The sequence below is a fragment of the Camelus dromedarius genome, chromosome 4 (genome assembly GCF_036321535.1).
Source record: "Camelus dromedarius isolate mCamDro1 chromosome 4, mCamDro1.pat, whole genome shotgun sequence".
Taxonomy (NCBI): Eukaryota; Metazoa; Chordata; class Mammalia; order Artiodactyla; family Camelidae; genus Camelus; species Camelus dromedarius.
In genome coordinates this window covers 52,599,603-52,610,898 of record NC_087439.1, presented here as the reverse complement: position 1 = coordinate 52,610,898, position 11,296 = coordinate 52,599,603, and positions in this window count along the sequence as shown.

Below are 11,296 nucleotides of genomic sequence, written 5' to 3'. Positions count from 1 at the left end.
TAGCAGTGGCAGAGCAGGATGGGGGTCTCATGGAGAAGAGTGGGCTCCCAGCTGCTCCAGGCTGACCTGTGTGCCAGCAGCATCAGCATCACTGGGAAGCTGGTCAGAAACTCAGAATCTCAGGTCCCACCTCAGACGTTCTGAATCCGAACCTCCTTTGTAAACCTCTGGGTGTTTCATGTGCACATTAAAGTCTGAGAAGGACAGTAATGCAGTGGAGCCTCCACTACAAGTTCCTCCCTGCTCCATGCTTCTGATTCAGGCTTAGCCCTCTGGGTTCATGGAGATGCAATCTGTAAAGGGGGAAAACATGCTGGAGGTGCCGTGGGACAGCTTCCTGGATTTTATACGTAAAATAAAACGAAGACTTTTTTCCCCTCCCCCCAAGCATTTTGAGGGGTTGTTTAGAACCATAAAGACAGATAAGCAGGATATGGAATCCTCATTTCAGTAAAAGGCTTTCTAAGTTAGCTCCTGGGCAAAATCCCTCCTAATATCACTACTTTATATCAGCAAAGTCCCATTTGAAAATATGTAAATACAAAGTAGGCAATGCATCTGATTAGACATGAGTGATTGGGATGATTTAAATCTCTGTTTCTGAAATGACTTCAGGATGCTAAGGCTGTTAGACCCCCTACATTCCAAATTCTGAAGACAGCCATTCTAGATGTTTTACAAGAATATGGCTTTAAAATGTAAACATCAAAGTAACTGATTAACATCAAATTTGGGGCATAAACATTCTCTAATTACTATTTTGATAGTTAGCAAGTTGTTAGCTCCTTCAAGAAGATGACTTTCCACAGTCAACTAAAAGTGTGTATTTAGTCACTACCATGTGCAAGTGTCTGTGGAGAGACAACTGTTAAGAAGAGAATCTTTGAGCTGTTCTCTTTATTTTTCATCATCTTGCAAAAGGACCAGTTGGCTTTGAAAAAGTCCTGCCAGCCACATGACATGACAACTCTTAATAATGCCAAGGTCATTGAATGGGACAGATAATAGTGAATCATTTTGTTCTAAGATCTCCAGGCCCACCTTAAACATGCTTTGAATTCTAGGGCACCTTATACCAAGTCATAAATATGGGTAACGGATGATGTAGTTCTTGTATGCCTTAGAAGGTCTCTAGGATCCCCCCTAATAGGGAAACTCTTGCCAGTTCCCTAGTGTGACCATCTGAAAGGGTCATTTGTGCACATGTTGCTTTGTACATGCAAGCCCAGAAAATGGAACAAGGGCTGTAAACCTTTATAAATATGATGTGAAAAATATGATGCATGTGACCTATACCATTCTTTTATATGAGAGGCAGATATGACATGCCCTTTGTGTGACAGCTTTATCTTTGATCCCTGTCCCCATCAATTTTAGTGGCACTTGCTCTCAGCTTTACAGGTAGAATGACATTTTTGTTTTGGCTAAAGTACCCTCGGCTGACTGCCTTCACTAACTGCAGCCCATCTACTGCTGAGATTTTCCATCTCTTGGGGCTGGCATTGTATTATGCCATATTATGCAGCCCTGGTTCCTGTATTTTTTTTCTCTCTTACCTGTCTAGTATTCTCACTTACCCTTCTTCAGTTCATTGCATTGTACCCAATCAGATCATGTCTCACCAAAGAAGTGAACTGGAATAAGGCTGCATATTTAAATGAATCTAGGTCAGTAAGTTACTGCCAGAGCATACCGTCTATGTAGAGAGAACTATTCTATAATACACTTCCTAGTTTATTACCACCTCTAGGGGTGTTAAGGTAGTTTCTGGATTGATAAAATCAATCAGATCGGCAGTAATCAATCTAGTGTGGTGTTGGAGTGGTGAGCATTATACTCTTGACATAAGAAGAAAGCAAAGTCCTAAGTACATGGATATTGTACACATCACCAAAACAAAGTTACAAAGAAAGACGATGGAATAAATAGGTCTTCAACGTGGTTCTCCCAGTTGAATAGTTTATGGACTTTGTCAATTCATTAAAGAGTTATGGTTTTACTCAATGCTATTTGTATTTGGAGTATTCTTTGTTAGTAAAATTTTATTTAAGTTCCGAAACTCACAGGGCTTGAGATAAATAGTGCTGCCTTTGGTTCTTAGGCCACAATGGAACATCCTGTACATGTTTGCATGCCTGGAAAGTCACACTGATTCTTTGATTTTCCTTTCTCCCCCTACTTCTTTGCACTAATGTTGAGCCAAATGGTTTGATCTTATTCAAATCATTCCTTTAACTAAACAATTATGATGTTTTTCACCTTGATTTCCTTCTTTTTTTCTTCTTCCTTTTTAAAAAAATTCACTTTATGTTCCATATAGAAATAGCAATATCAACAGGGACTGGACCCCATGGGCTGCTTTACCTTGTGCGGTCATGTCTAAGCACTTCACTTGCATTGTATCACTTAGTAATGTGGCAGGCACTAGCTCCATTTTACTGATGATGAAACTCATACTTACGTAAGTTGAGGAACTTTTCTAGGTCATCAGACTCGTGACTGACAGAACTTGATCTTGAACCCAGGCTTCACTGACTCTAGAATCCACCTTCATGATGACAGTCATAGTGCAAGACCAGAAAAGAAATTTAAGCATCACCGAGTTCAAACAATTTTTTTCATAGATGAAAAAATAGGTCAAGAAAGGTTACTTGCGTCACTCTGGGTCACAAAAATAGCAGATGGAAGAGGCAATTTCTTCTTTTTTTGAGTGTGTGTGTATGTATGTATGTATATATATATTTATTTATTGAAGTATAGTCAGTTTACAATGATGTATCAATTTCTAGTGTACAGCATAATGCTTCAGTCATACATGAACATACATATATTCATTTTCATATTCTTTTTTACCACAAGTAATTACAAGATATTCAATATAGTTCCCTGTGCTGTACAGTATGAACCTGTTGTTTACCAGACTTTGTGAGAATCCTCCTGTATTTTGAAGGGAGAGACACTCTGCCAGAGTTCAGTAGGTGTTCTGTGCGATTCAATGGGTAGCTGTAATTCTTGTGTATTTGTCGGAGAGGGTGAGCTGTAAATCTGTCTACTCTGCCATCTTGGCACCTCCCTCCTGGAAGAGGCAATTTCAACTGGTGTTCATTTTCAAGGAGGTTATGTAAGCATATTCCATTCTATCTAATTGGCTAGACCAGGTATCCTCTCTGGACCAATCTGCTGGAACAAGCAGTATGGGCACACTATACAGAATTGTTCAAAATGGCTGCTCCTTCACTCCCTTCTTGCTGGGGTTAAGAGGAATCCTTGTAGCTGGGCAGACACTGCAAAAGCTCTTCACTGCATGGGGTTGTTATCTTCCAGGCTGGAAGCTCACTTCTAGCCAGACTCCCTCAAAGCCAGGAAGCAAGTTGCTGCTAGGGAATTTTCCATGTTATTAGGACTCTTTCTTCCTTCAAAGTAGATCAAATCCAGGGTAAAACCAGTCTGCCTTCATTGTTCTTTGCTCAGTCTGCTCTCCAGGCCCTGCCTCTATATTGAAGATAGATTGAGTTTGACAGATGGAAAACCAGCAGCAGTCCTGAGACTGGCTGCCAAATGGGACATAGGAGGAGTTCATCTGATGGGTTGTGGCATTAAACTGAAAGGGTACGAACATCGATGCACGAATGAAAGCAATGAATGGTGACCCTCCTGAGGAAGTAGCAGTGTTTTTCATCACTGAACGAACTGTGTTGAAGGCTTGGGAAAGGGAGAAGGCAGCCACTGGGTGAGGTTCTGCTTTCCATATTACAGTTTGACTTGTATAAGGGTGCTTCAACAGAGATGTGTGTCCCAATTGGACTTTTTTTTTTTTAAACAGTATATTTCTCTTACCACCAAACAAGTCTAAACTTACTCAAGAGAAGTATGAAGACAGAAGTTGTGATTCACTGATACGCATGCAGGAGGAATGGCGATTGGCTGTGGTGCAGCTGGGTTTCACTCTAGGTGTGCATTTCCTCTCCCTTTCCAGGCCGCTGTGCTCTCTCCGCTGCAGGGGAGGGCTGCACAGCAGAGATGAAAGCAGAAGTTGCCCATGCTAGAACAGAGACAGGCTTTGGTGTTCCAGAGGCTCTTCGAAGGGACTAGATCCTACAAGGGAAGAGTAGTAGGGACTTTGGGAAAGGGTAAGCAGGAAAATAAGAAAGGCCAGAAAAAGAGAGGTTGATTTCCTAAGGTGAGTGGGTCCAATGGTCTGTTTTCAGGGAGCCCGCCAGGACTTTGTGGGGGAATGTGATCGTAGGGAAGCTATGTATTTTCCTTCCCAGCCTTAGTAAAGAGTCCTACAGCATATGCAGCAGGCCCCTGGGCACCAGAGTCCATGAGATTTCTTTCAAAAATGCGTGTTTCCCAGCAAAATATCCCCTCGATGACATCCTGTCTGTAGGTGATAAAGAAAAGTATTCTAAGCAGATGAACTAGCACGTGCAAAATTATGAAGTCATGGCACGTGTACTCTGTACCTGTGACTTTCTTCATCACAGGGTTGTGGATGATGAGCAGCTGGAGGGGTGGGTGAGGGCTGCACATGGGTGGACTTGACTGCCATCTGGTGGAATCTCTGCAGGCCAGTGATTTCAAACGCATTTTTAGGAGCATATGTAATTTTTAAAACAAAATCTTATGCAGAAACCCAGTGTACCCTCAGGCCATGCCCTCCCCTGCATAGCTTTGAACTCTTGAGGTGTGTCTATGTGACCATGACTGTGGATAATGGGGAACCCACTATCTGATCAGATTTGGGATTTAAAAATGATGACCACAGTGGTGGTATGAAGAGACATTGAGAGGTGGAGATGGAGAATGTCAGACTGAATACGAAGAGACCAGTGTACTGTAAAGAAATTTGTGAACAAAAACTAGTAATGTAAAAATAACTTCATTTTTATATGAATTACAGTTTTTATTGTGAGCCTCATTTGGTTTGGTGGTAGAAATTTAGTTTTAATTCAGGGTCACTCTGTCCTATGAATTGGATCAAATTCCAGAGGGTGGGATGTTTATATACATAGTAAAAACCACTACTTATTCAAAATTTAATTATGCAAAAAGCAGGAACTTTAAAAATTTAGCACATTTCCTATAGTAACCCTACATGGAATGTACTGTTATTAACCCATCTTACAGATGAGGAAACTGAGGTCCGGAAAGTTGAATGATTTGCCAAAGTCAAATAACTCTTAATTATTAGAGGTAGGATTTGAATCTAGATAGCCTGCCTCCTGGTATGCTCCAGTATCTTCATTCTTACCCAGTGCAGCTACGATGTGGAGGCACTTGTTGGGAAGTATACCATTTCGTCCTTGGGAATGATCAGTCCTCTCTGATATCTGTTGCCATGGCATTTGTTTTTGTTCATCCCATCCAGTTCTTGGACATCATCCATGCAGGCTGCTCTAGATGCTCCAGAAGCTGATACATTCAGCTACTCACAACCTCTACTACACTTGTGAGAAACTCTTTGAGGCTGTCTAGGGCTCTGTCTGCTGAGCAGTTCTCAACTGGGGTACTTCCCACAGGGGCATTTGGCAACACCTAGAAATATTTTTGGTTGTCCCAGTTGAGGGTGGGGATTACATTACTGGAATCTAGTGAATAGAGGCCAGGGAGGCTGATAAACATTATATAACACACAGGATAGTCCCCCAAACAAAGAATTATTGGGGCCAAAATACTAATAGTACCAAGGTTGAAAAACTCCAACATAGACATGAAATTTCATTTCAGCCATTTCATTTACAAAGTCTTCCTTTATTCCCAGGGCTCCATCTTCCCAGGAAGGCACAGATACCTTTGGTTCTTAGCTCCACGAAACCTTCTGGGTTTTTGCTAACTTTTCCTCCATCAGGGCTCAATGTAGGGCTGGTATGTGTGCTGGGACCTGGGCCCCCTTTTCAGATACTCACTTAAGTCAAAATTCTCTGCACTTACCCTTTGACTGTTTCCCTCTCTTGTGCTTTTGTCTAGCTTGAATGTAGGAATTTTTGCTCTTACTCATCTTATTCTTCCAAATCTGTTGCCCATGAGTTTCCCTAACATTTGAAACTCAAACTGTAAGCATTGATTACCTTTTTGTCTGCTTCATGCCATGTAATCTCTTTCCTGGGGGCAATAAATACAGACAAGTCAGCAGACTGAATGAAGTTTTACAGAAATGCAAGGAAAACCTTAGTCCATGTCAGCATTTTGCAATCTATATTCTGAGGTATACCACTGTCCCTGGAGATGTCACTAGACTTTTTATGAAAAGGAAGAACTGATGCCTGTGGTCCCCTCTCTAGGAATTCATAAGTTGTATAAGGAAACTATTTAAATTTGTTTATCTCAGGACTTCATGAAGTATTTGACCAGAAAGCTTTTCTTTTTCATGGAATCCTCAGGAACAGTTTGTATGTACTTTGAGAATTGCTAGTCTATGTGATAAATGTGGCCTTTATCAAAGCATTGGCAGAGATAAGAGGGTAGGTTTTAGAAATGTTAAAAGTTAGACTCAATAGGACTTGATGAATGATTGGTCCTGGGAGCTGAAGAAACAGGAGAAATCAATGAGAAAATATAGAAACTTCAAAATTGAAGGAACAAGTTTTGTATCATTCCTTATATATCGCAAAGTATTAGGCACCAGGGATTTGAAAAAGTATAAAACACAAAATGACAATACTGGACTTCTCCCTCTCTTAGATTATTGTGATGGCTTTCTAAATGATCTCCTGGCTTTCACTTGCTGCTGCTTCTAATCTCTACGCCACAAAGTGACCAAAGAAATCTTTCTAAAGTAAGATTGCTCTGATCATGGCATTGCTCTGATCAGAGAACTTCTGTGACTCAGTTTTGCACATAGACAACCCAAATTCCTTTGCATAGTGTTCAGAGGCCCTTGTTAAAATCTTTCTGAATATGGATTGAACTTAGAGTGAATAGTGCTTAGACATGACAGACTAGAGATATCATGAAGCTTCCAGTACTCTTGTTCGCTATTTTTTACTTGTAGATCTAGGCCTATAGATATTTATACATCTATCTATATATAGCTTTACATCCCAAAGAAGCATGTGCTTTCCTTCCTGAGGACTCTTCTTTTGGAAAAGGCAATGCACTGAGCATTTCCTCTGGCACTGCAGAGGGGACTGGGCCCTGTGAATTCTAATAGTGACACTGGTCGGGGGTGGGTGTAGGGGTAGGGGAGGTGTAGCAAAGGATGGTTACCACACTTGCCATGTAATCAGAAGTGAGGTCCTCCATGTGCATGAAGATTTTCGTATGAGGGGTAACAAAGACAAATCTATTGTACGAGCAGGATCTGCTATGAAGTTTTTCTTGTTTTGTACATACTGAAATACCAGTGTTGTTGTAATCGGTGGTTCATGGTGGGGCATAAGATTAGAAAAGATCAAAGTAATCTTTTGAATATATTGTCCAAGCTGTGGGGTTTTTTTTGGCACCTCCTATAGTTGATCGCAGAGAGAAATGTGCATCATGTTATTTGGAAAGAGGATTTAAAACAAGCACAGCTTTGGAAACTTGATTTGTGTAACTCAATAATTGCCACCTTGTTCACCTCTGTATTCACAGAGGGAAACATTTTTTTCTACCCTGGAACTTGAACAGGAAATATTGGAGATTTATATTTTTAAAGAATTAATCAGCTCTGGGTGTATTTAATATTTAAAATTTTAACTGCTTTTCGCTGTGGTACTGAAGTAGTATTAAAGTTGATAAAATTCTGATCAGAACACAAGAACTCTGAAAATGCACCTATTTTTTAGCTTATGAAATTATTGTAATGATAGAAGGTTAGTACCTTTCTTCTTTTAAAAACTGTAACCTAGTATCTGTACCTGACTGTGCTGTCTCAATATGTTAGATCTCAAGCTTTATTTTATAACTATAAAGATCTTTAAAAGAAGGAAAATAGCCTTGATATTTATTATAGCGTCTAAGTAAGATAGTGAGCTTTTTTTTTTTTCCAATGCAAAGGCTCTTTGTTGTAAGGAATGAAAATATAAAATGCATAAACTTGAATACCCTCAAAATACCTTTTAGATGAAGCAGGGTATTTGGAGGAGGGAAAACCACCGTGAGTCAGCTGTCTCTTCAGGTTCTGCTCTCAGAACAGTTACTGACTTGTTTAGTGACCTTGGCCATCGTGGTCTAACTCCATTTTCATCTTCCCTCTTGACAAATGGAATTTCTTTCTATTAACCTGCTTTCCCTGAACATACTTTGGAAGATGCTGTATAAATACCAATTAACAGTAATATTTCCTATCTCAGGAGTGAACTTTTGTCTGAAATGAGGACACAATTCACTGATATTTTTTGACCTTGTAATCTGTATCAAAAAAATTAAAATCTAAGTATATTTTAAAGAAGTACTTTGGATAAATGACTGAAGATTCATTACCATATAAGGATTATATTCAATATAGATTCTTTTAAATATGAAAATGTGGCTTAGCAAGTTGGCAGCTTGAAAATCCTTGCTTTATTAGTTAGCAAATGATTCTGGGTTTTATCATATTTATTGTCAATCTCAGCTTTTGGGTGCCTAGGAATTCAAAATTATATGCTCAGCTGACCCTTTAATTAGCCCTCATTCTGTCTTACATGATTTATAGTCTGGCAGTTCACATGTAAAAATGATATATGATTTAATGAAGTGGAAATGCAGAATAGGTTCCCACCTTCAATTGTTTAATGCCTTCCTCTGGCTGGTGACTGGAGTGCTGGGGGCAAACAAAACAGCAGTTCTGTCCCCTTGTTCATTTATTATTGCAAGGACAGAAAGGTCCAGTTTGCTATGATCTGTGATTGTTTGCAAATATGCATTTGTTTGTTAGAAAACTCAAGAGCATTGATTCAGGTATCTTGAAATAGTCTTAGAAGAAATATGAGAGAGACTATTGACTCAAATTCTCTTATTTTGCATTTTTATTTTATTGCTCTAAATGCAAATATTGCGGGAGAAGCAATGCAGCATTTAATTCACAGGGTTGTGCAGTGTACTAGCACCGTTGGTCCATTAAATCCAAACGTGTTGATGGAATACATTAGGTACCGATCCAGGCACTGAGTTACAACAGTGTCCAAAAGAGATGAAGCCCCCTCATGGGAGGACAGATAACAGATAAAAACTAACAGATTCACAGATAAATAAATGCATAAATATGATGATTTCTGACTTGTGCCATAGGGTGGGTGCATGAAGAACAACTTTAAACAAGATGCTCTCAGAGAGCATGCAGGGAGTGAAGGGTCACCTGGGAGTCACTTGGTGTTGGGGAAGGACAGACCCTCCAGCCAAGACGTACATGATGTGAAGTTTGCGATGCACAAGGGTCTGGAGGCAGCACTTCCTGAACAGAGGGCACAGAGAGCACAAGTCCAAGGAGGAGGGAGCTTGACATCATGAGGAACAGAAAAAGGAAAGTAGGGATGAGGAATACGAATATGGGCAGGGGAGGTGGAAGTTGAGAACTGAAGGGGGCAGATAGTGCAGAACCTTGAAGGCCACAGTAAGGAAGGGAGTGTGTTCCAGCAAGTGTCACATTCCAAAGACCTTTTCTGAGGTTCCCCCAGCAGCACCCCACAAGTACCGTGGAGCACCTGTTTAACTTACACGTACCCCGTGAGGTCTAGGCCCTACCTGAATAACATGGAGTATAGAGTTCTGAGGGCAAAACATAGATAAAAGTGTCCCATTAATTACCTCAAGGATTCTCAACAACTTTTCATTTTGAAAAATTACAAAAATACAGAAAAGTTGCAGAACCCCTCATGTAGAGTCACCAGTTAATAACAATTTGCCACCGTTGCTTTACCTCTTTTCTCTCAATATGTACACCTGATTTTTGTTTTGCTAAAGCATTTCCATGTTAGTTGCAGACGTCATGACTTTTCACTTTTAAATAGTTCAACATCTATCTGATCATGTCCAGGAAATTTAGCCGTGTAATACTTTTATCTACTATGTAGCTTATATTGAAAATTTCCAGATTGTTCCAGTCATGTCCTTTATAACTGATTTTTTGATGGTCATATTTCTTTTGTCTCCTAATTCAGAACAGTCCCCCACCACCTACCCCAGCTTTCTTTGTGGTTTTTTTTCTTTCCATTATGATATTGACATTTTTGAAGAGCATAAGCCAGTTCTACAGAATCTCTCTCAATCTGGATTTGTCTGACATTTCCTCGTGATTAGATTTAGGCTGAATATATTTGTCAGGATAGCTCCATAGGTGTGTATTAGGTGGCTCATGGTGTTGGTTTGTCCTAATGTTGATGGCATTAAACTTGATCACTGGTAAAGTTGTATGTGCCAGATTTCCCCACTGTAAATAAATCTTTTCCCTTTGGCAATCAATAAATAATCTGTGGGGAGATACTTTGAGACTCAGTGAATATCTTGTTTCCTAATAGCCTTTCATCTAATGATATTAGCATCCACAGATGCATCTTTCCAGAACTGGTTACTACCATGGTGGTTGTGAAAAGAATGGCTTTCTATTTCTCATGTTCCTTCTATAGTCATTGGCTAACTTTTTTGTAAAGAAAAATTTCCCTCCTCCTACCTCTTTAAAAAATAATTATGTTATAATCCATTCCTGTCATTATACATTTTTGATGCTGTAGTTGTCCCAAATTTGACAGCGAGAGCTCCTTCAAGATGACATTTGCCATCAGTTTTTGAGCACTTCCTTTTTCTCCAGCATAGAAAGAGGTTTCAGGCTTACTTTTACTTTTCCCTCCCTCGACTAAGAATGAGTGATTTCTCCAAAATGTCCTGGTTTATTTTAGTAGAGAGTGGTATTTAGAAACCAGCATCTTGGAACTATATGTGTTTACTGCTATCAGGATATCATTGCTTTCAGAGTAGGGATGTCTTTGCTTCTAGAACTGTTCAGTGGATAGAGCTAGCAAATAAACGCACAATCATAAGTTCTTACTAACACCTTTAATTCTAATCCAACATGACAGCATTTTTTTTTCTCCTTCCCCCTTTCTGTATCTGTTATCTCCTTCCTCTCACAGAGAAAATCCTGGTTCCCAATAACACCAATACATTAATATTTACTAATTTGTGGTTACAATAACCACACAGTCAGTGCAAATTTTAGAATTGCTACACCAGTCCCAGTACCAACAATTAACTCATTAAGTTCAAAATCACTCCATACTTGTTTTTGTCCTTGAAATATATTTCATTAAGGATGTAGAGTCATGTGCTATATTCAAAAATTACCTCCATTCTTTTTGTTTTTTCTTCTGTATGGTTATGTTGTCTGTTTGACGTA